The following is a 24,926-nucleotide window of genomic DNA, read 5'->3' on the forward strand; positions in this document are numbered from 1 at the left end:
ATTATCTAAGTTATCTAAGCTGCCAAAGTATTCACTCAGGGGATAGTTTACGGCACACTCTGTGGTACAGTTCTGAATTTGTTGAGTGTCAGTCTTTCCTTACAGAAACATTTGGATCAAAGTCTTTTCAGTTTGGTCATTTGGAGGATTGGGGAACAAGGACCCAGAAAGGATAGTAGGCTGTGGTACAGGAATCAAGTCATTACCTCTAGCTCACAGTGTATAAAGTCTGAGCTTTTGCCACGTGCCATTCTGCTTCTCGGCAAAGTGATGTTATTTTGGCCCACACTTCTGGTTTTCAGAAGATCTCACAGTCGATTAGAAAAATAATCCGCTAAAACTTTCCAGGTCACGAAAGCATATTGCAGGGGAAAAACCAACAAGTCTGAATTAAAGCAAACAAACCAAGTGGACTAGGCAAGGTCTTAGGCATGAGTGGAACCAGCTGAAGAAATTGCGGCCCCATCAGAGCCTTCAGCAACTCTTTGTAATAAATGCCCTTGGCAAGCAAACGCCATCAGAACAAGAACTACTTTCCGGGACCATTGAAAGGAAAGCACTGGCAAGCGGGGTGGAAATGTGGGGGTGTTAATTAGCCAGCCGAGGGGGGATCTAAACTGGGACTCGCAGAAACTTTAGATGCCAAACAAAACTATTACAATGAAATTCGAGGAGAGCAGCATAAACTTGAGCTGTGGACCAGGCTATTTCTCCGCTATTGTATATACAAGGGCGAAGCTGAATCACCAGGCGCATTCTGGTGCCAGCTGTTTCTCAGGATGAAAACCCAGCAAACATGAAACCGAATTGTCTGAAACAGATGTGCCTTATCAGATTCCTGTTTACCTGAAACAGAGCACGTAACGCCAGTTGGCTGGATGTGAATGAATCTTAGAGTTCCAAGAAATACATGTTTTACACATGATAAAACAGGCGATTATATTTCGTTTCTAACAAGTTGGAAGTGAAACTCGCGGTTATCAAAAAGGTAGGTGTTAGGTCGAGGCGAGGAATTGGGGTTATAGAGAAAGTCAGAGATGTGTCCTTCAAGTAGAGTTTATTAGAGCAAGACAGAGAGCCGGGTAGGAGGAGTCTGAAGGAAAGCTTTGGCCTGTCCAGGAACAGTACTTTGCTCTATAAGGGCCCTTATGAGAGAGTATGGAAGGATGGAGTGAGGGTGGAAATACAGCTTGTGTTTCTGGCTGAAGCAGGTGTTTAAAACGTCCCAAGGCCATTCTAGATAAGGGACAGCCGGAAGAAGAAGTGGCCAATTAATACGCAGTGTGGTTGTGGCTGCTTCTTCTGCCTGCAGGCTACAGTTTGGGGTTTTGATACCAGAAAGACAGACGGCTCTGGGAAGCAGTGGACAAAGATGGTGGCTTGGCATCTGGGAAACTGCGAGGGAGATTGTCCCTGCAGGGCTTGGCTGTATCAGTAGGTAGTCACTGGGAACTGCACAGAGGAGTAAGGATGCTGGTGTTCTGTGTCCTGCTCCCACTCTGGCTCTGGTCTCCGGGAAACAGCCTCTTGATCTGGGCTTCACAGAAGCGAACCTTTCTCCTCCGTATTGGTAAACTTCACTACCAAGTTAACTGACCATGGCTTCCAACCCAGAAAGCACATGACTATATCCTGAAAACAAAAACAAAGTTTAATTGGGCACATAAATAAACCGTGATAAAAGGAGCAGATGGGCTCGCGTCTACTTTCAAACTAGGCTATGGCAGGCTTCGGGCGCAGGCGCAGACTCTGGCGCTTGCACAGGTGTTGGTGCAGGCCGGGTATTCTGGGGCCTGCCCAGCAGCACCATCAAGGACAGCTGGAAGAGCAAGCGTCCTCTTCAGTTCTCTCACTGTTTTTACAGCCCAGAAACTTCCTTCTTGAGATTTTTGGTGGAATTTCACAAGGAAGTTATTTGGGTCTGGCTCTGTGTGTGTGTGTGTGCGCGCGCGCGCGCGCGCGCGTGTAGGTTGAGAGTTGGATTTTAAAAACAACCTTGTTACTGTCATCCTATTTTCCAGCGTGCGGAGTGATCCACATTCAGGGATTTCACCCACTTTTGTCTGAATTTAGCGCCCTGGCACATCCTTGCTCAAATACACCTTTTGTTTAATTCAAGTTTAATGATTTTTTTTTTAATTTTGTTAATACTGAAGCAGAGGTTGTTCACTTGATGACGTTCCTCTTTTTTAAACTCATCCAGGTGTAGGAAGGTGAGCATCCAAACAGACTAGTCTCCCACAAGGCCAGTCCATGCAGTAGAATCAAAACTTAGTGCCATTGTCCTTGGCTTCTCAGTCAGCCCTCATTGTCAGCCATATTCAGAGTCCAGTTTGATCACATGCTTCATAAGTTTTAGTCCAGCTGGCCTTGGTGAGCTCCCATTAGATCAGTCCCATTGTCTCAGTGGGTGGACGCACCCCTCACGGTCCTGAGTTTCTCGCTCATGTTCTCCGTCCTTCTGCCATTGAGACTTTCATATGTTTCTATTTCCTATTCTTTATTAGTATGACAATTCTAAGTTTTATTTAACTCTTTAGTAGTTACTATAGAGGTTACATACATCCACAATTCATCTAAGTCCACTTTCAAAAAACAATCCTACTTCATAGTTAATATGTATACTTCATAAAAACAAAGTCCTTCTTCTTAAATTCATTTACCTTAAATCACTATTGTTATTCTCCTCTTATGTATAGGTTTATAAACACACAGACAGACACAGTCACACACACACATAGACACACACACAGAAACATATATGGTTACATATTCATGTATATTTTGTGCATATATATACATATACATATATATATCAAACATGGTGCCGAATTACTATTTTTCAGAAACTTACGTCCTAGGACAATGAAGAATAAGAAAAATGAAATCTTTATTTTCCTTTCAGTTCTTCATCCTTTGAGGGCTTCCTTTATGAGATCCAGATTTCCATCAGTCTAGATTGTCCTTCTTACTGATGAGTTTTACTGTTTGTAAGGTAGTTCTTTCTAGAACTAATTTTCTTATTACTTGGCATACCAGTGTTTGTTGTGATATTATTTATGACAGCTGCATTATGGAACCAAGCCAAGTGTTCAAAACCAATAGAATGGATAAAGAAAATGTGGCGGGGGCTGGAGAGATGGCTCAGTGGTTAAGAGCATTGCCTGCTCTTCCAAAGGTCCTGAGTTCAATTCCCGGCAACCACATGGTGGCTCACAACCATCTGTAATGAGGTAATGAGGTCTGGTGCCCTCTTCTGGCCTGCAGACATATACACAGACAGAATATTGAATACATAATAAATAAATAAATATTTAAAAAAAAAAAAAGAAAAAGAAAATGTGGCGTACATACACAATGGAATTTTTTCATAAAGAAAAATGGAGATGATCATATTAACTAGATAAAGCCAGTTTCAGAAAGACAAAATATCATGTTTTCTCTCATTTATGGTCTACATTTTATATAGATACATAGAAACTGCACATGGATATATGACATGAAAGTATGGGTGAAATTGTCTAGCTAGAAGAAAGGGAGTTAACATACGTAGAAAGGGTGAGAAGGGGGTCTACCTCAGAGATATGGAGGGTATGTGTTCAATATACTATGGGAAAATATCATTACATAAGACAGTAGCATGTATAATTAATGTATACAATGAAACTTCAAGAAGTTGTGTCTATATATAAAATAAAAGCAGAGTTCCAATTATGTGTTGGAGAAAGAGGGGAGAGATAAAAAAATTACTATGCAATGTGTATTGTCTAATTTGAGAGATGTTTGTCCTTAGATAGGAATTAAAGAACTGTGCTTTCCAAACTGCCAGCTAAGAAGAGAAATCAGAACTACTTGGCAAATTACAGCCAGCACAACCATACATCTTATGAGCTTATTGTTAACCAATAAGTTCTAAAATTAAGGAAAGATATGAATATGTTTATATCTACTTCATTTTAAAAATGTTTTATTTGATAGTTATACATACATATAGTGTGTTTTGGTGAAATCTAGCTCCCATTCCCTTACTCTATTTCGCCCTCTACCCTGTATCCCACTACCACTTTTGTTTGACATCATTGTCTTTCCCTCACCAACTGTGTCTACTTAGTGCTGCTTGTATGTGCATGGGTGAGTATGATAGTCTCTCAGGGTCAACCGTATTGCTGAAGAAATCTAATGCGCCCTTTTCCAGCAGTCCTCGGTTACCAAGAGCTTCTTAGCTAGGTAGGAACTTCATTAGCCACTCCCACAACTGTGCTGGGATTCAGACTGGCCTGATCTGGTACAAGTCTTAGGCGTGCCATTCCAGCTGTTGTGAATCCACATGTTGAAGCATGCTGTCAGCTCCAGCAGATACTGTTTGGCTGCGGATCTCTACTCCCTCTGGTCCTTACAATATTTCTATCCTCTCTTTCACAGTGATCCCTCTGAGCCCTGGGAGGAGACAGTCCGTTGTAGATGTCACATTTATAGCCGAACACAAAACAGTCTCCTATTCTCGGTATATTCACTGACTGTGGGTCTCCATGTTAATTTCTATATACTGTGAAAAGAAGTTTATCTTTCTGACAAGGACTGAGAGATGTACAAATTTATGGGTATGAAGATAAGAGCTCAGAGGACAATTTATTACTGGGTCCATTTAGCAGATTAATAATACTAGGTTCTTCCTTATAGTCGATGACCTAGCCATGTGTTTTGGACCAGCTAAGGGTACAAAACATAGCTCTATCTTGGTGAATGAGATTTAAATTAAAAAATAAAGTAGTTGGTTATTACCAAAAATGATACCACTACTGGACCAGTGGGTGTATTTTCCAGGATGGTTGTTGTTATTATAGTTCACAGGACTCATAGATGGGTAAAACTGTGAATGGCTTTTCTCGCTCAGTATCATGTAGAGCACATTCCAGCTATGAAAGATAAATTGGAGGGATAAAACCTCTAGGCTGGTACCTATAATTTTTACGGGGTTCTATGAGATACCATTGACCAACAACTCAAAAGGAGGTTACAAATTTGGCACTGAACTTTTTATTTGATGGCCTAAGGAGTCTTGGAGAAACGTTGCATACATCCTACTATGGGGTAACAACATTTAAACTCTTTTTATGCATGCATATGTACATATTTTGAAAAGATTCTATAGTAGTAAGCTTCCTTATGGCATTTTCTTACTTAAAAATATTATTAGATTTATTCATTTTATTTTACATGTGAACGCTTTGCCATCATGTATCTGTGAACCACATGCATATTCAGTACCTATGGAGGTCAGAAGGAGATCCCCTGGAACTGAAGTTACAGATGGTTGTGAACCACCATGTTGGTGTGGGAAATCAAACCCAGGTCCTCTGCAAGGGCAACAGGTATCCTCCCACTGAGGCATTTCTCCAGTCCTCTGTCCCAAAGATGGCATTTTCAAAGGTCTTCAGTGTCAATCATCCTTTTATATACCTCCTCCTCTACCCTTCTCTCTCATCATTCACTCGATTTAGCTCTTCTCGTTCCATTATTCTCCCTTCTCCCATTATAGCACAAGCATTCTGTCCTACTTATAATAAACATGTGAGCCACAATCACAACTGTCCTGTAATTTTCCCCTATGCCCAATTACTAATGTCTTGCCTTCTATAGGTGCTCCAAATTAAACATAGATCTAAGTAAGATTTAGAGCTGACAACTACATATGAGATAGAATACGTGGCATTCGTCTTTCTGGGACTTGATTATTTAACTCAATGTGATTATTTCCCTTTATGAATTACATTTTTTTACTTCTAAATAATATTCTATTGCACATATGAATGACATTTTTATCATGCAGTCCTCCCTTTCCTGGACATTGTGAATAGAGCAGCAATAAGCCTTGAGGAGCAAGTATCTCTGTAGTAGGATAGTTTTGGGAAATTGCCCAGGAGTAGCATAGCTGGATGATATGATATATCTATTTTTAACTTTTAGAGGAACCTACACACTGATATCTATAGTGGCTACACATCTTAAGCTCCCACCCTTATGTCAGGAGATTTTTTTTTTATCACCAAGACAAATACTGGAGAAAACAACTTAAACTAAAAATAATTTGTACAATAGATTTTGCCTCATGGTTTCATGCTACTGCCATTTGGCTGTATGACAATGGGCTGGTGGAGAGGCAGACATTGTAGCAATGCAAAGAGGTGACAAAGAAAGCTGTTTGTCACATGGCTACCAGGAATCAGAAAGACAATAAACAAACAAACAAATGAATGAATGAATAAATGGAAAAAGGAAGAAATGCCTACCGAACCACTACAACTAGGCATCACCTCTTCAAAGGTCTTTAAGCTATGATATAATTCATTAATGTAATTAGTATCCTCATGAATCAATCATCTCACAGTAGTATCTCTATCTAGGAACCAAATAGTCAACACATGAGCTCTTCGTGGGAATATTTCAACCCAGAACTACATTTGTTCACTCTACTAAAGAGTTCATTAAAAACCATGCCTTGCTTTTGTCTTGGTGTGATTGATATCCCCATTTAGAGGGAAGTCTTGAGAAGCATAATGACATAACACTGTCAGGATTGTTAGACAGTCCTGAGTTAAGTATTCCTTCCTTCGGTTGGAGAGCTGTATTAAGCTGGAGTTAAGTATTCCTTTTTTCTAAATATGTTAAGTTCTAATTAAATTCTCTATCATGTTAGGCTCTGGGAAAAGTGTTTCTCTTGATGGGCCTTATTCAAACAACAGAAAGCTTGTAGGTATCTCAAATAGTTCCTTTTTTTCTCTGAAGCTAAACATTTTGTTTCTTACATAAGTTCAGCAATGGCAGTTGGGAGTGTAGAAATATGACTCCTCTACAGAGATGCCCCCTGGGGAAAATACCCACAAACCAAACCCTGATGTTCCAGGTTGTTCTGGTGCCTACCTCCCTTGTCTCTGAATACAGTGAGTCCTGCTCATGCTCAATTTGCTGCAATGCGGCATTCCAGTGATTTCTTCTGGTTTATCAGCGGTGACAGGTAGGCTGACTCAGGTCTCCGTGAGCTGCTGAAATACCTTTGGCATAGCAGTAAATACTTCTAATACCATTCGCATGTAAAAGCTCTTTTCTGTGCAACTTTGGGCACCAGTTTTGAGCTGTGGGCAATGTCTAAGGAAAAACGTTTTGAGAACAAAAATAGGTTTGCAAGGAATACTTGGAGGGGCCTCAATTTCATTGCTAAACTCTTATTTTGAAGGGTGTGCCACTGCCAAGAAGTGAAATAGCCAGGGATATTATTGCCAAGGTGCTGACAAACTTTTCCAGGGAAAGCTACAAGTGATGCAGCTTTGAGTGCAATCAGACATTGCAGTGTTTTTAAAGGGAGGCAGAGTGAAACTGCAATATCTGGTAGGAAATAAAAAGGCAGGGAAGCATCCTCCCTCGTGCCTGCGTACTACACAGTACACGGGACTGAAAGCTGTCCAGACAGGCAGGGAAGCATCCTCCCTCGTGCCTGTGTACTACACAGTACACGGGACTGAGAGCTGTCCAGACAGGCAGTTTGAGGTGAGGTATTTCAGATGCGGAAGGAATGCCCAGGCACTGATAAAGAAAATACAGCAGATAAAGTGGTGTCTAATTAAATCTTTAAACACAAATAAATGTTGTCCTTCTGCAGCTCATGTCTAGGCAGCTATGTTGGTAAGACTTTACAGATGTAGTTTTTCTGAAGCTGAGAGTGGAGGAAATCCTCTTCCCTATGGAAGAATATTCCACTTGATTATCCAGTACCAAAGAGTCAGCCCTGAAAACATGCATACAAGTAACCTTCTACAGGCTGAGCAGGTTATAGTTAGGAGTATATATGTATACACACACACACACACACACACACACACACATATATATATGTATAAAACAGTTAATGAACAAGAGGTCATGATTTTGGAAGAGAGCAAGGAGGAGTATATGGGAGGATTTTAAGAGAAGAAACAGAAAGGGGCAACAATGTAATTATTTTATAATCTCAAAATAAAATAAATAATTAGAAAATAATGTTTCATTTAGATCAATTTGTTAGAAATAAACAGTCAAAATTATAAAAGGACAAGAAGATCAAAGCAAAATAAGTTCTAGGATTAGTTATAACATTATGAGACATTTCAAGATGAAGAATGTAAAGGTGGAATCAGTTTTATGATGAAGCTTTAAGTAACCATAGTAATCAAATAGACTATAAAACTATCAGTGATGAACACCTATCTTATTAATTAAAAATAAGGTATTTGACAGTAATTTCTACTTTAACATGTAATGGAAAGTCATACTGAACCCAGTTTTAACTTTTCTAAAGTCTTTGTATGAGGAAAAATACAGTTTATGTATATGATATATATGGTGTGTCTGTTTGTCTATCTGCCTGTCTATCTATCTATCTATCTATCTATCTATCTATCTATCTATCTATCTATCTATCTATCTCTACACACACACACACACACACACACACACACACACACACACATCTCATCTGAGGATGTGACTGTCCTGCTGCATGGGCTAGAGCAGTGACACACCCTTGGTCTCTAATTCTCAGAGGTCATTTTCTCAGGCACAGTGTGTTTCACAGGTGGTGCTAAGAGAGGGACAAAGAAGCTGGGGCTCCACTGCCAGCCTCTCGGCTTTCACTACACATGATCCATGAAGGAATACTATGTACAAACGTGCAGAACTGGGGCAGAACACTGGGCTTTGTGGCTTTTCATTTTGACAACAGTGATTGGCTTCCCATCCCCAGGATACTTTAAAATGTATAGCATATTAGTAACATAACACATATACATTCCACACTCCTGCTCCATTCAGTTCCTGATTTTAATTACCACATTATTACTAGTTTCACATCTCTTAGCTTCTGGTCTAACCATTAAAACTTACCTTTGTCTTTGCATCAATTTATACAATTGCATATATAATTTTTCTATCGATGTAGTTCCTGTTTCTTTTATAACCTTACCTTATCAGTACTTGTCTTTGTTGATTTTTTATGTGTTAGAATAGTTTTATAATTTATTTCACTTTTCAAAAGCTGCTAGCCAGTGTTTTATAAATCTCTTTAAAATATTTTTGTTATTATCTTAGCTGATAAGATTATGAGCAAGAATTGTGTCCAGTAATAGAAAGTTAATTTGTGCTCCAAGAAAGGAGGAATATGATTTTTCTTATGTTCCTATTTTTTCCTGGTCTTCTTGCCTAACTTAAAATTTCCCTTTCTCTTCTCTTCTCTTCTCTTCTCTTCTCTTCTCTTCTCTTCTCTTCTCTTCTCTTCTCTTCTCTTCTCTTCTCTTCTCTTCTCTTCTCTTCTCCCTCTCCCTCTCCCTCTCCCTCTCCCTCTCCCTCTCCCTCTCCCTCTCTCTCTCTCTCTCTCTCTCTCTCTCACACACACACACACACACACATCATTTCAGTAGTAAAACTGTGGCTTCATATATGGAAAGCATTCAACCCAGTCTTAGACTCCAAAGGGTCACATATGTATTCATTTAGGTTTTGCTTTTTATCTTAATAAGCAAAGAATGTTTCCCATGAATTCTGCTCAGTGGTTTCATGGTCTTATAATACTGGCTATTGAGGGCTTGCTAGAACATGCTTTATGTTTTGAATTTCACTTTATTTATTTGGGGATTGAAAGAATAATGCATAGGCTCAAGGGAAAAAAATACAGACAGAATTTTCTCCATCCTTCCGTAATCAAAGAAGGGCGGGGGATTCATTTCAGAATCATGTTTTCTTACCATGTGTATGTCAAGTAATGTTTTTGTAATTGATAATTGTCTTCTCGCTTTATAATGAAGTCTTCATGCTACTTCCACAGCCTAAGAGAATGAGTTTGTTCACGAGTCTGCACGCAATCCATTGAGTCAACAGAAGTTGTGAGCAAAGCCTCGAGGGCCAGTGTAGAAACCCTTACTTAGAGCAGGATATGGCTGGGATACAGACAACAAATGTCTACTTTTCACCGTTGGTATATGATGAATTCTGCAGATGTGACTTAATGATTCTCACTTTTGCATTTTTCGCAATCCCTGGAACTCATAAGATCTGGAAGAAAATGATCAGTTCCCAGGGAATTTCTGGCCTGCTCCTAGTCAGGAAGTTTCAGTCTCCCGAGGAATCCTGTTCTTGTAATAGCTATGATCCATTTTGTAAACTCTAAAAAGTTGAACCAAGGTCAGCAAAGCTACTATTGGCTGCATATGAAGTACCAACCACTGTTCCTTTTACATATACTATGTTCTTTATAGTTTATGGCAATCCTGTTATGTAGATATAATTACCTCTATTGTATAATAAGAACTTAGAAGCTTAACTAACTTAGCCCAAGGTAACATAGCCAGCAACGGGCTGAAATGCGACAGGAATCCATAACTTTGTTTTTAGCTATTACTTAATATTGCCACTATTTCCCAAATTCCTGACTACCTATCCTATCAGATGACCAGACACTTAACATAATATTGCTAAATCTATTCAAGCTAACTTGAGTTGGTTGGAAGATAGATTCATCTGGAAAAAAATCTTTGTTATCATTTTTTCATGTTTAATGTCACTTAAAATTAATAAAACATATTACCATACTATGATCCATGATCTAACACAGCATGGATGCAATAGTTCTAACTACAAAGAATATATAATATGAAACCAAAATAAGACATATTTGACATATAATGTGATATTCTTAAAATGCAGATTTTAAGTTTAAATACATTTATGTGTGTGCATGTATTTTTTCTTTATTATTCACTATCTGCTTTGCCTTAAGCATCCTAGCGCGCGCGCTCTCTCTCTCTCCCTATTTATCTCTTTCTCAAATTTTCTCTATTCTTGAGAATTCCATGTATCATGTATACAACAAAATATGATCATATTAACTTCTTACAGCTCTCCTTATTTTCCCCTCAACACACCCTCCACTCAACTTCATCTCTTTTTGCTATGAATATTTTATTTTTAGTCCCCCACTGAGTCCAGCTAGTACTGTCCTGATGTGTTTGGGTACAGAGCTACCTATTGAGGCATGGGATCCTAGCGGTGGTCACATCCTTAAAATTAAGTGATTCTCTTTTCCCCAACAACAATCAACTGGTAATAGCTCCTCAGTAAAGAAGGGGTCCAGTGGTCTCCCCCATTTTATGGAAGGGTTTAGGATGTCCTGAATTTGTACATTTCCTGTGCCAGTACCTCCAGCTGCTGTGAATTCGTGACTGGAGTTTCCATTTCATGTGCACAAAACAGTTTTTCACAGCATTCGTCTCAATTCTCTTCCAAGATACTCCCTGAGCTTTGATATGGTGTCGGGAGTTTAATACAGACGTCCCATTTAGGGATGAGCACTCAGTCTCCTAGTCTCGGCACTTTGACCACACATCTGTCCCTACACTGATGCATAAAGCAGAGGAAGCTTCTCTAACCAAAGCGGAGGGCAGCTCAGGTGTGTGAGTATAAACAGAAATATTTCGAATACATTTTGACAGCATGAATTTTTAGAAAAGCAATAAACACAGGTTCTACGCTTTGGACTCTGACTTCCCTAGATGGGTTTTTGACTATGATTATGGTAACAGATATGAAATTCCCTCATGTGGACCAGGCCTGAGATACATTCAGAAAGTGGTTAGCTATCACTGTAAAGTACACCACCAATGGTCTTGGCAGGTCAGTATTATAGCATGCACGATCTACCTCTGCATGAGATCATTGGTGTATTTCCCCCCATAAGTCCACATAGCGTCTTCCAAATATTTTGAAAGCTTCCTAGCATTAGAGAGTGTATTAATAGGTTTGTGACTGATTTCTCTATGTCCTATAGTCAACAGATGGGGTGTCTTCACCAATAAGATCTTACCATGTACTTCTGGAGGGTAACCAAGGGTAATGACAATAGCTTGTCTTGTTTTGGAGCCTTCTGGGACCTCTCTGAACAATAACTCATAAAGAGGTATGCTCTGTATTGCACTGTGATTTTCATTTAATAACCCATATAATCCAGGAGTGGCATTGTCCACTCATATAGGGTAATTCTACTCAGACTTTTTTGTTCTTAGTTACATTTTAAATTATCTTACTAACTAGTGGGTTTTTCATACATCCTTAGTTTTGACCAATGCATCTCATTCCCTCTCCCCCTGCCCTCTTTTTCATTCATACTTAATACTTTAACACTCAGTATCACCCCCTCTACTATCCCTCAAATTATTTTCCTTACCACCTACCTTAACATTTTTGTTGCTAGTAACGTTGCTATACCCCCAAACATCCCAAGCTCCTGCCATCTGAAAATGTTCCCCTGAGCCCCAAAATACTTTAAGCAATCCCCCCTCTTCTCTTAACCATTGGGACTCTATCACTGTCAGCCGAAGACTTGTGTTCAGACCCTGTTTGCCACACTCTTAAGGCTCAACTGCTTCTCTCTCTCTCTGGCACTCCACTATTGACTTCTGAGAAAATTCAGTGAGAAGCTGTTTATTCTGGAGAGGGTTCATTTATGTGGGCAGAAGCTATACCTTGTCTTAGTTATGCTAAGATCACTTTAGATACCCCAATCTCACATCAGTGTTGAGATGCTTTTCTATTTCATAGATATGAGAGAAAATGTGTCAGAATTTGCTGTGTCTCTATAACCTAAAGGTCAACAAGAATCTACTGAGCAAATGGCTCAACAGGTGAGACAACTTACTCATCAGAGGACCTGGTTTCTATTGTAGCATCAATGTTATGGCTCAAAACTCCAGATTTCCTTACCTGTTGAGGCATTTGCTAAAATTCTTTTAAATAAAAATTTTAACTATCATGTTTTTGTTTAAAATATCTCAACCTACATTCACAAGCAAAACATTTCTGTAAACTTGTTCAGTTCCAGGTCAGGGAAGTAGATTCTGTTGACCTTTAGTTTGTAGAGACGGCAAATTCTGACACATTTTCTCTCCTATCTCTAAGATAGAAAAACATCTCTTTAGTTAAACCCCATTTCTTCTGATCTCTTCACTGTTTCAACTTTTACTCATTTTTTCCCCTAAAAGTCAAGCCTCTTGTTACAAAGTCATGCACTTGTTGTGTGACTTTTCTGGGGAATCTTTTCTTATCTACTTCAGATAGAGAGAAAAAAGGCCAACCAAAGAAAGGAATTGGTCCCAGTCCATCATGGTAATTCAAGCAGTTCACTGGAAAGTAGCATGTCATCTGTACCACCCCAGAAATCTCAGGGATCTCAGGTCATGCTTACAGACAGCCACGACACTGAGGAGTGTCCTACTTCAACAATTATTTAAGGCTTAAACGTCCTCCAGGAGAAGAAGGACCTTGTGAGCCTCCTGTCTTAGGTTTTCTATTGCTGTGAAGAGACACTGTAACCACAATAGCTCTTCTAAGGAAAACACTTCATTGAGGGAATTCACTTACACTTTTAGAGGGTCAGTTCATTATCATCGTGGTGGGGAGCATGGTGGCATGCAGGCAGATGTGGTGCTGGTTACATCTTGACCAGAGGCAGCAGGAAGTTGACTGACTTCACTGGCTGGTATTGCTAGCATAGAAAACCTCAAAGTCTATCCCCCCACGATGACATACTTCCTCAAACAAGGTCACACTGTTCAAACTGAAGATCAGAAAAGCAAAGCAGCCAAGCCACTAGAGAGTTTGTACCTCTACCGAGGCTGAGACAAACAAAGGGGTGATCCTGTCCTCGACACAACTGCAGACTGCAATACTCTCCACCAAACCTCAGACTAAAACTGTCTCCTCCCACCTTTTTATTTCCACCCAGCCATATCACTCCTGTGTATGCCTTCCTAGTGCTGAGATTACCTTTGTGTGAGCTCTGCTTCTCTTAGACAGATTCAATCTTTTGTAGACCGGGATGGCTTTGAAAGTGAGAGAGTGTGCGACCTCTCCCCTCAGTTTTTAAGTTGTCACAGACAAGACCATGCCTTTGGTCTTGCTGCCTTAAAGGTCATTGGCTAATTGGATCGAAATCCCACAGCAGGGCAGGATACTTTCATATAACTTCTTCCTTTAAATGTCACAAGTATATATTTTAAAATGACTACTGATTCAGATCTTTGAGAGAAAAGAAGCTTTTCCCAGCACTGATGGACTTGACCCATGAACTATTATGTCAGAAAACCAATGTCACCAGAAGTCAACACGAGACATTAGCTCATTGTCTCAAGTGTCTCATTTGGTGAGGACTCAAGACACAGAGAAAAGACAGAGCAAGAGTCAAGAAAAATGAAACTCCCAAGGATGGGAAGGAAACCCATGGAGCTGTGTTATGTGGAACTTTGTATAGGACTCATGGCAGAAAGTGGATAAAAGCTCATGTAAATTCTACAGTTAATTCTTTGGGCACATTGTGGGCTCAGCCAGTGGGATAGTGCTCACATGGTCTGTGCATGTTCTCTGTGCCGAAGTTGGGAGGTGATCAGGTGTTGCTTGTTGATCCAAGAGTAGTCATGTATCATAGTAACTTTGCTATTATCTTTCTTGATCATGGCTAGCTTCATTTGCCAGTTATTAGCCTTGGGTCAGTCTCTAGCCCTTGACCTTGGTGGAATCCACTAGCCACTGACCTTACCTGGCTCTGCTAAGTGACATACGAACCATGGTGTCTTGTTCTCATGGTTACATGACCAGTTTATCATTTGCCATGGATCTTTTTCTTTACTACCTACAGGGAGCTGATTTTTATCACAGCTGGCCAGATGCAGCTACAGTTTTTCTTGGTTTCTTCATTTTTAGTTCCTAGTCTATGGTGTAGTAGAGATGGCCTTCTCAGAACCAGGTAGAAAACTTCTACAAGCTACTGTACCAAGATTTTTTTGTTGTTGTTGTTTTTTGAGACATCAACCAGCTCCAAAATCATGACATGGGGACTTAATATTAGTTTTGAATGCTTGACCTAGTTTAGGCTTCTGTCATTAATTTTAACTTAAATGAACCTGTTCCACTTTACCTTTTGCCTTAGGACATTTTCCCTTTCTGTCTGTGTGTCCTGCTCTGTGTCCACTGGCTGGAAGCTGCCTGGCTGACCCCAGGCCTCTCTCATCCTCTCTTTCCCCCTTTTTTTCTCTCTTCCTTCTCTAATCTCATTCTTTCTTAACCTAGATTTCTCCCCCTATTTATTCTCTTTCTGCCAGCCATGTCTGTTCCTCTGCTGCCTAGCGAATGGCCATTTACCTTTTTTATTAGACCAATCAGGAGCCTTAGGCAGGTAAGGTGAAACAACAACACATCCTTACATCATTAAACAAATACAGCATACACAAATGTAACACATCCTTACATCATTAAACAAATGCAGCATACAAAAATGTAACATACCTTTACACAGTTAAATACTCCACAACAAGCTACCCTTATCCACAATTTAGTCGCTGCAATTAATTGAATTAGATACGGGACTATGAAAAGGAAACATCATCTTGTATGCATTGGGGAGGTGGCTTGGAGATTCCTGGGAGTCAGGTGGACCTTTCTGAAACTGGTTTGTTTTTGCCAGAGTCTTGTATCTTACTGGTGACTTTGGACCATCTTACATCCAGCTTCAAGCCCTTTTATTTACCTTCTTCTTTTTTCCCAACCTTGATGTTTCAACTCTAATATTGCTTTTAATTCTAACATTTGAATTCACTACAACATAATTAGCTTTTAAAATTGACAACTGGAGATCCCAAATTTAAAGATTACATGATCTTCCAAGCTAGCAGCCAAATAAATGACCTAAACTTAAAATATTCTGATGTCTTCCTATCTACATTCATGTTAGCTAGTTTTTGCCAACTTCATACAAGCCTAGACACACACAGAAAAAGGCAATCTCAGTTAAGAAATGACCTCTCTCGTATTGGCCCATGGGCATGTCCTTGGGGCATTTTCTTGATTGCTAATAAATGTAGAAGGGTCCAGATCACTGTAGGTGATACACATCCTGGAAAGGTGGGTCTGAGCTTTATTATAACATGTATGCTATGAACACATGCCTAGAAGCAAGTGAGTAAGAAGTTTTATTTTCATGGTGGTTTCTGTTTCATTTCCTGCTTACAGTTCCTACCCTGGCTTCTGCCCATGATGGGCTGTAAAAAACATTTTTCTCCTCCAAATTATCTTTGTTCAGTGCTTTTTCATGGTGTGGCAGTTTGAGTGAGACTGGCCCCTATAGGCTCATATATTTGAATGCTTGGTTCATAGTTGATGGAACTGTTTGAGAGGATTAAGAGGTATGGTCTTGTTGGAGGAAGTGTGTGAGTGGTGGTGGAACGTGAGGTTTCAAAAACCCATGCATTCCCAGTCTTGTTCTCTCTGCCTTCTGCCTGTGGATCAGGATGTAAGCTCACAGCTACTGCTGCAGTGCCATGCCTGCTGCCTGCTGCCTTGCTTCCCTTTGTGATGATCAATGACTAACCCTCTGAAACTATAAGCGGGGTCTCAATTAAATGTATTCTTTTATAAGTTGACTTGGTCATGGTGTCCCCTCACAGCAAGAGAACAGCTGCTAAGATATATGGTAACAGAGAAACCAAACTAGGACATCTATTCCTTTCTAGGATATCATTTGCTTCAAATGAAACCAAAACATGAAGCTGACTTTATTTACATTAAAGTACATCCCAAGTTTTAAATCAGCTTAATTTGGGCAACCTGGTATTTGTTAATGTTTTTAAAACTCAGGCTTGTCAGCTTAAAAAAAAAAAAAAAGCTGTGAAATTCACTTGATGCTTGAAGTTGGGACTCTAGTTTCTTTATTTGCATTGTACTAAAGAAGCAGCTATGAAAATATCCTGGCCTTTCTTATTATATTTTCCATAAATACACAGTTTTCTAAGTCCTTCAACTTTAGGATCAAAAAAGAAAAAGGTGTTATTTTAGGCCCAGAAGCAAAGACCTTGAATTTTACAGGCTAAATAAATAAAAATGTGTTGTTGTAAGAACTCTCAGTCTACATAGGCCCAATAAATGTTTCCAGTTCCCAGAGTCCATGTTGGTTTTCATTAAAATACTTCAAACCTTGTTTTTTAACTCAAAAATTCTTTACCCTGATAACACTCTTAGTGTCAGATCTGAAAACACAAACTTGTCAAATGTCAACACTCTTTGGCGAGGGGTCAAATTAACATTTTCTCATGGATATTTGTGCTGGAGTTTCCTGTCTCTAGCTCTGGCACTAAAAGAAAACAGGGCTGTGTTTTTTCCTTTTCCTTCAGATCTAGTTGAGATGGAACTCAGTTTTGCAGCTCTTAGGGGATAGTGGTATTACTCGATATAAAAGTGGAAAAGTAGAAAATTTGGTAGGATTTGACATCTCCTAGATTAACTCCTCTTGTACAGTATAACGTATTAGAATTTTATCATACTCCACTAATGTTGCTACAAAAGTCATAGACTAATTTTGATAGAGAGCATGCATTTATTGTTCACAGTTCTTGAAGGTAGGAAGTCTCCAATCAAGGCATGGACAGATGCGGTGACTGGTGAAAGATTACTCTGACCTGCAAAGACGGTACCTTGTGTCTGTGTCCTCATGTGCCCAGAGAGATGAATAACCTCAATCAGGCCTCTTTTCTAAGGATGCTTGTAAAATTAGTGAAAGTAGAGTCTTCCTAACTTAACAGGATCTCAAAAAACTCAAATATTAACACTTACAGATTAACACTGATATTGCGTTTCAAAGCATGAATTTTAAGAAGGGAGATCAATATACTGAGACTATAGAAGTTGTACAAAGAAGAATTAATAAAAAAATTTCCCAGTTGAAACATATTTTAGAAGATTTCATATTTTTCTTCAGCTTTTACTAAACACCTGTCCTCTATGAAGCTCTATAGTAGGGAAAAAGATGACTCGTTAATCAAATTTCTTGGTTATCCATTCTTAGAGCCACCATAGGACCATTCATGGTATAAGGTGATCATTGCCCAGGCATTGATGATAACCAACATTTCTTGATTATAGTAATTATTCAAATATGTTCATTAAAAGCTTCTATTTGACAGGCAATGTGTTAGGTCATGAGATACATGTCCCTGTCTCTATTACTTTGCCCAGGCAAGATTGCTGTAGGGAGAATATGAGGGAGGAGGGTATCAACTCTCATGCTCACATACCCTTAGGGCTGGCTCACCTGCAGACTGAGAACAGCGTTAGCTCTAACATGCTGCCCAGGTGATATGCATGCCTGTGGTAAGGAATGAGGCAGTCTTTCTCAAGTGTGGGGACCAGCTCTCTCCTGAGGGGTGGGGCTGTCTTTCCTTCTACAGTATCCAGAGAGGGGCAGAACTGGCTCAGCACAGCATGGTTCCAATGACCCTCTGTGCTAACACTGGCCATAGGCTTCATTACAGACCCCATCTGCAGCAGGACGATAACCCACACATGACCCTCAGCAGCAGCTCAGTCCTGGACATCACCATGGCTCTGGTGGCAGCACAGGCCACCCAGATCAGTATGGCCCTGGAAGTAGCATGGTCCTCATTCACCTGCTTGGTTTCATGTGACTTACAAGACCCCAGGCATGGGCAATGCCTTCCATGGCATCAAGAGCTATGGACATCAACATAGATCTTGGCTGCGTTGGGGCCGTGGACCCAGACATGGACCTCGACAGAAGCCCGGGAGATAGGCCATTCAAGTCAAGGGCCATTCAAATGAGCTTGACCATGGAGGAAGCACAGGCCTCAGACATTAACATGGTCATAGGTTGTAGCTTAGACCCTGAGCATCCGTGGGCCAGGGACATCAAAATCGACGCTGGCTATGGTAGGAACACGGACCCAGACATGGTCCTAGGCAGCAGCCTAGGCCTGGATATCCCCATGAGGCTCCTTCCTCTATGGTGTCGCTATCTTTTGTAAAGTTAACATAAAACTAGCCAGCACATGTAGTTGGAGGCTGCTTGTTTGTTCCCTGCTGTCCAGACCCAAAATAATTGCACAGAAGTTGTATTAATTAAATCACCACTTGGCCTATTAGCTTGTGTATATTTCTTATTGTCTAGTTCTTATATCTTAAATTAACCAATTTCTATTAATCTGTGTTTTGTCACATGGTTGTGGCCTACTGGTAAGGTGCCATCTGGCATCTATCTCCTGCAGGAGCTCCATGGCTTCTCCCTGACTCCGCCTACTTTCTGCCTCTATCTCTGCTTAGAATTCCCACCCTTCTCTCTTTTGCCCTGGGACAGGTCTAAGCAGCTTCTTTATTCATTAACCAATAAAAGCAACACATATACAGAAGGACTTTCCACATCAAGCTCACCTTTGTATTGGCATATAATGAGTGCTTGTGTGTGTATGTGTGTCTGTATGCACAAACACATATATGCTTGTATGTACAGAGTTGCCTAATAAATTTTTTACTGTGGATTATGGATAAAATGAGTGCCAACAAACTTGGCAGAGCCCTCATCAGCACTTAATTTAATAGAGTATTTGTTAACAAGGTATTTAACTTGTATAAAGTTTTCTGTGAGTATAATTTAATAAAACCGTGGTCTTACACCAACTTTCTTATAAAAATTGCAGTGCAAGTACTTTCTCTAAGTTCTAAGCATTGTTTTGTTCAGTGTGTTACAAGACTAGACCAGACAATACTTACTTCTGAAAAACTTGCTACCTACATTTGATTTCTGATCATTAATCTTTTCCTTCTATTTTCTTGCAACCAACAATACGCCCTCCATTCAGAATCTTGTTCAAATACCTCTTTCACAACACCATGAAGAATACTTTCCTACACAACATCTAATTTCTACGTTATTTGATTAGAATATTTGTACCTTTCTAAATTAGCAATGTTTATTGGGTAAACTTAAGAACATACAGAGATAAGAGATGCATAAAGACCGGAGGAAAGAAACATTATTGCCCCGACTCATATACAGTTGCTGATGTTTGGGGTCTCAAGAAATTCCTCTAAGAGGTCACAGGAAAACTTCTTTTTGAGATATTGAAAAGAATTACTCCCCCAAATCTTTTCCAGTTAAAGTTTAAACAAAATATAAGCAATATGGACACAAATTTTGATAATTAAAATAGTAATGATTGTCACTTCTGGGTTTTAAGCACAAAAGGGTGGGAACTTAACTAATAGATTGCTTGTTATTGAAGGTTGTTTATAAGAATCAGTGCAGCGTACTCATCTCTGTAGCATTCTGCTGGTGCTGCTGTTATTCAAAAGGCCAGTTTTCAGAGTATCAAAATAACGTTTTGAATAACAACATGACATACTCAAGAAGGAAACATGACTAGGCAGGATTGAGAAACAATTCTTGAAAACAAAACATGTGTGAAATGTTAGATGATGTCCTTGAAATAAAACCCAGGATGGATCTGTAACCCTGGTTCAAGCTCCTATGCTCTGTTTTCCTCTATCCTTGCTAACCATCTTTCTAAATAAATTAATAATAAAGCTTACAAGGATAACAAGTACCTTGTTGAAATGTTGATATCGTTCTATTCCTCAACTTGAACATTATGGACAGTGAACCTAAGGTTAAAGCTATTGAATTTCTTTGCTTGGTTTATATCCTCATCCCTGCATCTTCTCTCCACATTTGGGGTCCAGACTCCGAGCTCTCATTAACAGCAAACAGAACTTTGCCGGAGGCTGAGAACCGAAAGGTTGCAGTAATGGAGTACAGACTTGATCTGCTGGGAATAGGTAAGGAAGAAGAAGAAAGCTAGCTTTTGTTACAGAAGGCATAAAGGGCTGTCTGGAAGTTGGAAGAAAAATAAAACTTTTCAAGCTATCTGTGTTGTGGAAACTTAGGTATGATAAAGGTGGTGAGTTTACAGTATTTTATTCAATTCCCTTTTAGAAATAGTGTCATTTCCAAACAATATCATCCCCTGGTCCCTGTTGTCTTTTCTGAAATGTCTTTTCTTATTAAGGGTCATGAAAACTTGTGATGGACAGCAGCAAACTACTCAATGATTAAGAAGTTAAGATTCCATGTTGGGCTGTCTCTAGAGAAAAAAAGTTAGTGCAAACTTCATCAGATATGACTCTAGAGAATGGAACAAGACCACAGGAAGAAAAAGAATAGTTTTATATTACTCTAAGAAAGTTCTATAAAACATGTTGCAGAGCTAATTTCTAGTTGCTTTTCTTCCAAAACTAACAGGTGCTGGCAGCAGAAGCAGAAAAATAGATCATGCTGGCTAACCGCAAAGGTCACGGTCCTGCAGTGGTGTTCCAGGGGTCTTGCAAGAGACACTGCCTTTCCCTTGGACCAGTCAATTGCTCCGAAAGTTCATTCCTAACAGCCTTTTCTCAGGGAAAGGTGGGAGCCCGGAGCTGTGAAGTCCTTTCTAAGGCTTTGAACACGGGTGGCTGTTGGCAGTAAGTCTTCTTTTATGAGTTGTGTTGCTTTAATCTCTACAATCCCATTCTGAGGTCAGTGCCACTATTTGCCCTAAGCTGATGAGAAAAGAAAGCAGGGTTGCAGCATGATTTCCTGAGCTAGAGTCACTAGGTCCTTCTTGGAGTTAGCGTTCAGTTGAGGTCTGGCTCCACTGCCAGTTATGCTGGTTTATTAGGGAATGAAGACATTCTTGAAATGTTTTCTTGGAAGGCCAATATTAAAATGATGGGCTACGTTTGTGAAGGTGAAGAGGGAGCCCAGTCTTCTTGGGAAAAAAAAAAGGTAGACTAGTGGGGGAAAGCTAACTCTATGAGAGTAAAACTAAGTGTAAATTATGGTGTTGAGGAAGAGGGTTGATGATGTGCTGTGTGTACCAGAAGGAACCAAAAGCAATGGCTTGTTTCTTAGGAGGACAAGCAAGGCATGATGAATAAATGCAATAGTGCTTGGAGCAGAAAAGAAAATTAAAAACTCAAGTGCCGGATCTGCTGGTTCAAAAGAAAATTTTAGAACTTTTTACCTTAAAAAGCAGTGTTTCAAACTTGTAATAAATCAGACTCCAATTATGATTCTATAGGAGTCATGGAAACAAATACACAACATGAGTTTTCTGTGTTTATTGTTCATGTGTCACACAGTTTACAATCCCAAACACTTGTTCTTTTATCTAAAGGGCTTCTACAAAGCCATTTAGTCATGTGTTCATTATGAATTATTTCTCTTTCAAAGTCAAAGTGCACTGAAACAACCTGGCATCCGTGTAGAATGTGACAGTCCAGAGAGGATTCCCTGGATGCTGTAAGGGGCAGTGGTATTCATTGGAGAGGAAGCACTCATTTGGTAAGTCAAGTTGGTCCAGAAAGGAGAGGATACCAACGCCTGCGTTGGCTTCAGTTCTGGAAACAAGTGAACTCATGGATATAAACAGGAGCTCAATGGGACTTCGAAGTTCATCAGGGTGAAGGGACAGGAGAAGGAGCTGAAGTTCTGATAAGAGCAGAAACCCAGGATGAAAGGAGGTAGGATTCAAGGAGTAGGGTGTTTGAATAAAATAGCTTGCCAAGGCTCATAATCTGAGAAGATCAGAAGGATTAGGAGAGGCAGCCTTGCTGGAGAAAGTATGTCACTGGATGGACTTGGAGGTTTCACATGCATGCCAGTTTCCCCTCCCCCTACCTCTAGTTCTCAACCCCTTCTCCAGCACCATGCCTGCCATACTAATTGCCATGCTCCCTGTCATAATGACAATGGACTCATCTTCTGAAACTGTAAGCAACCAGTTACATGCTTTCTCTTATAATAGTTGCCTTGGTCATGATGTCTCTTCACAACAATAGAACAGTGATTAAGGCAAGGGGGGAAGATCCCAGTAAAGAGGAAGGGCCACCAGATTCCCAATCATAGCATGAAATCAGTGAGGGACCACCAGATCCCTAACAGATGGTAAGGTTGGTAAAAGCAAAGACAGCAGAGGAGAGGGACAGCAGTGGACCAGCATGACCTGAGAAGTTAACTGATCAAAGTGCTGAGCATAGGTGGTTGTTGAGTGCTCAGCACTGTCTAGGACATCTACACCATCCACTCTGAGATGCAGGGAAGGGAGGGAAGAAGATAAGAATTAGAATATGGAAGACCGTGTTATAAAATGCTATGTTCTGAATCTGACATGGCAGTTGCACTCATAAAAAAATAAATAAATAAATAAATAAAATAAAAGCAAAAAAATCATGGTTGTAGTTACTCATCTAAAGGTTATGAGTCCAGGATAATTTTGGCAGTGAACCTGTAACATTTTAACTCTTCCCCTTTATCACTGAAGTTTTATATTTAATATTAAAGTGACAAAATGGTATGTTTTAAAGAAGTAGGGAAAACAGGTAAAAGCAAAAGATACTCTAATTCAGAATAGAAGAGTTTAAATACAGGGACCCCCAAGATGCTGATCTAAGGGATTCCAAATGAAAAGTGATGCCAGAAGGACCTATTGTTGTGTTTGTCTATAGTCTTCCCAGATCTAAGATTAGTCATTTTCATCACTAAGGAATAGCACAGACAGATGTTGAGTAGTTTGTAAACACACAGGATTTAAGGAACACAGAAGGAGGGAGTCACAGATTATTGGAGTTGGTTCTTTATTTGATTATTAATTTAGAGGACTGAAGACCATAGAGATGATAAAATGGTGTGTAATGGACCACATTTATATTTCAGTCTTTGACCAGTAAAGTCAGATCTGTGGTCACTATGAAACTTCACCAATTGGCAAACTCAGAAACAGTATTTGGAGAAATCTAATCTCAAGTTGTAAATATCATATAGAAAAAAAGGATAAAAAAACCTTAGTTTATGCAATCCAATTTTCCTAAATTCTACTAAAACCTCATAAATGTTAGTAAAAGCAGACCAAAATTAAGACAACTCTGTTGTAAGTAGGGAATCAGACTCTGGTTTTATTTAGATGTAAGAGAATTTTACTTTTAAGAGTTATAGTCATTAAGTTAAAACTAAACTATAATCATTCTTTATAAGCTTTTACATAACAAAAATCTTTTATGTAAAAATATTTTCTTTATTTAACTTATTGATCAAGTATGTATGTTTTATGTCCTTTAAAATTAGAAGTGCAATTTTGTTTACAGAATTTATATTTAAAATGAAAATTTAATAAGTCTATTTGAAACACAAAAAACATGCATGTTATATTCCAGATACTTAATAATTCTGTGTATAGAGAGAATATGGGGATCATTTTAAATATACTGGAAAAGAGTATATGCAATTTTAAAAACTTAAAACACCGCTGTGTGGTGATTAAAGGAGGCAGAGGCAGGGGAATCTCAGTGAATTCTAGACCAGCCTTGTCTACAGAGTAAGTTCCAGGACAGCTGTGGCCCACAGAGAGACCCTGTCTCAAAGAAAAAATTAAATCACTTTATCACCTTAAAATATTTATTTATACACATCCATCCATATGCATCTGTACCCATGCATACATCTTAAAATCAAGTGCATAGCAACTCTGTAATCTTAATAGTGGCCATATGTCTTATGATTCATAAAAACAGTTTACATACGTGTAGCCCAGTATATTCATGAGCACACAAGACAAATCCCTGCAGTACCTCAAAGAATACTGTAAAACTTTAATATATGGGTAGATTATAAGCCTCTGGCAAGAGTTTCATAAGGTAAGGGGATATGTCCATGTTGGTGGGGAGTGGGGGATAAAAAGCCACGAATACTTACTAAGCATAAGGAGAGAGCCATAGCCAGTAATTGTTTAGAGTAAACAAATTGGGCAAGATTCAGCTTGTACTTTAGAGGCAGCGTTTTAGCAGGGTGAAAAGAAAAGGGGCACATATTCTGGTAAGAGTTGAAGCCTGTGAAAGAGAGACCAGAACCCGAGTAGGGCATAGCCCCCAAAATTCTATCAACAGAGCAAACTACGACTCTAGCCATAGGGCCAAATCTCTCCTGGGAGAGGACTCTGAGTGACTAGACAGAAAGTGCCTACAGAGATATCCATGGC

This window comes from Chionomys nivalis, chromosome 24 (assembly GCF_950005125.1).
Source record: "Chionomys nivalis chromosome 24, mChiNiv1.1, whole genome shotgun sequence".
Taxonomy (NCBI): domain Eukaryota; kingdom Metazoa; phylum Chordata; class Mammalia; order Rodentia; family Cricetidae; genus Chionomys; species Chionomys nivalis.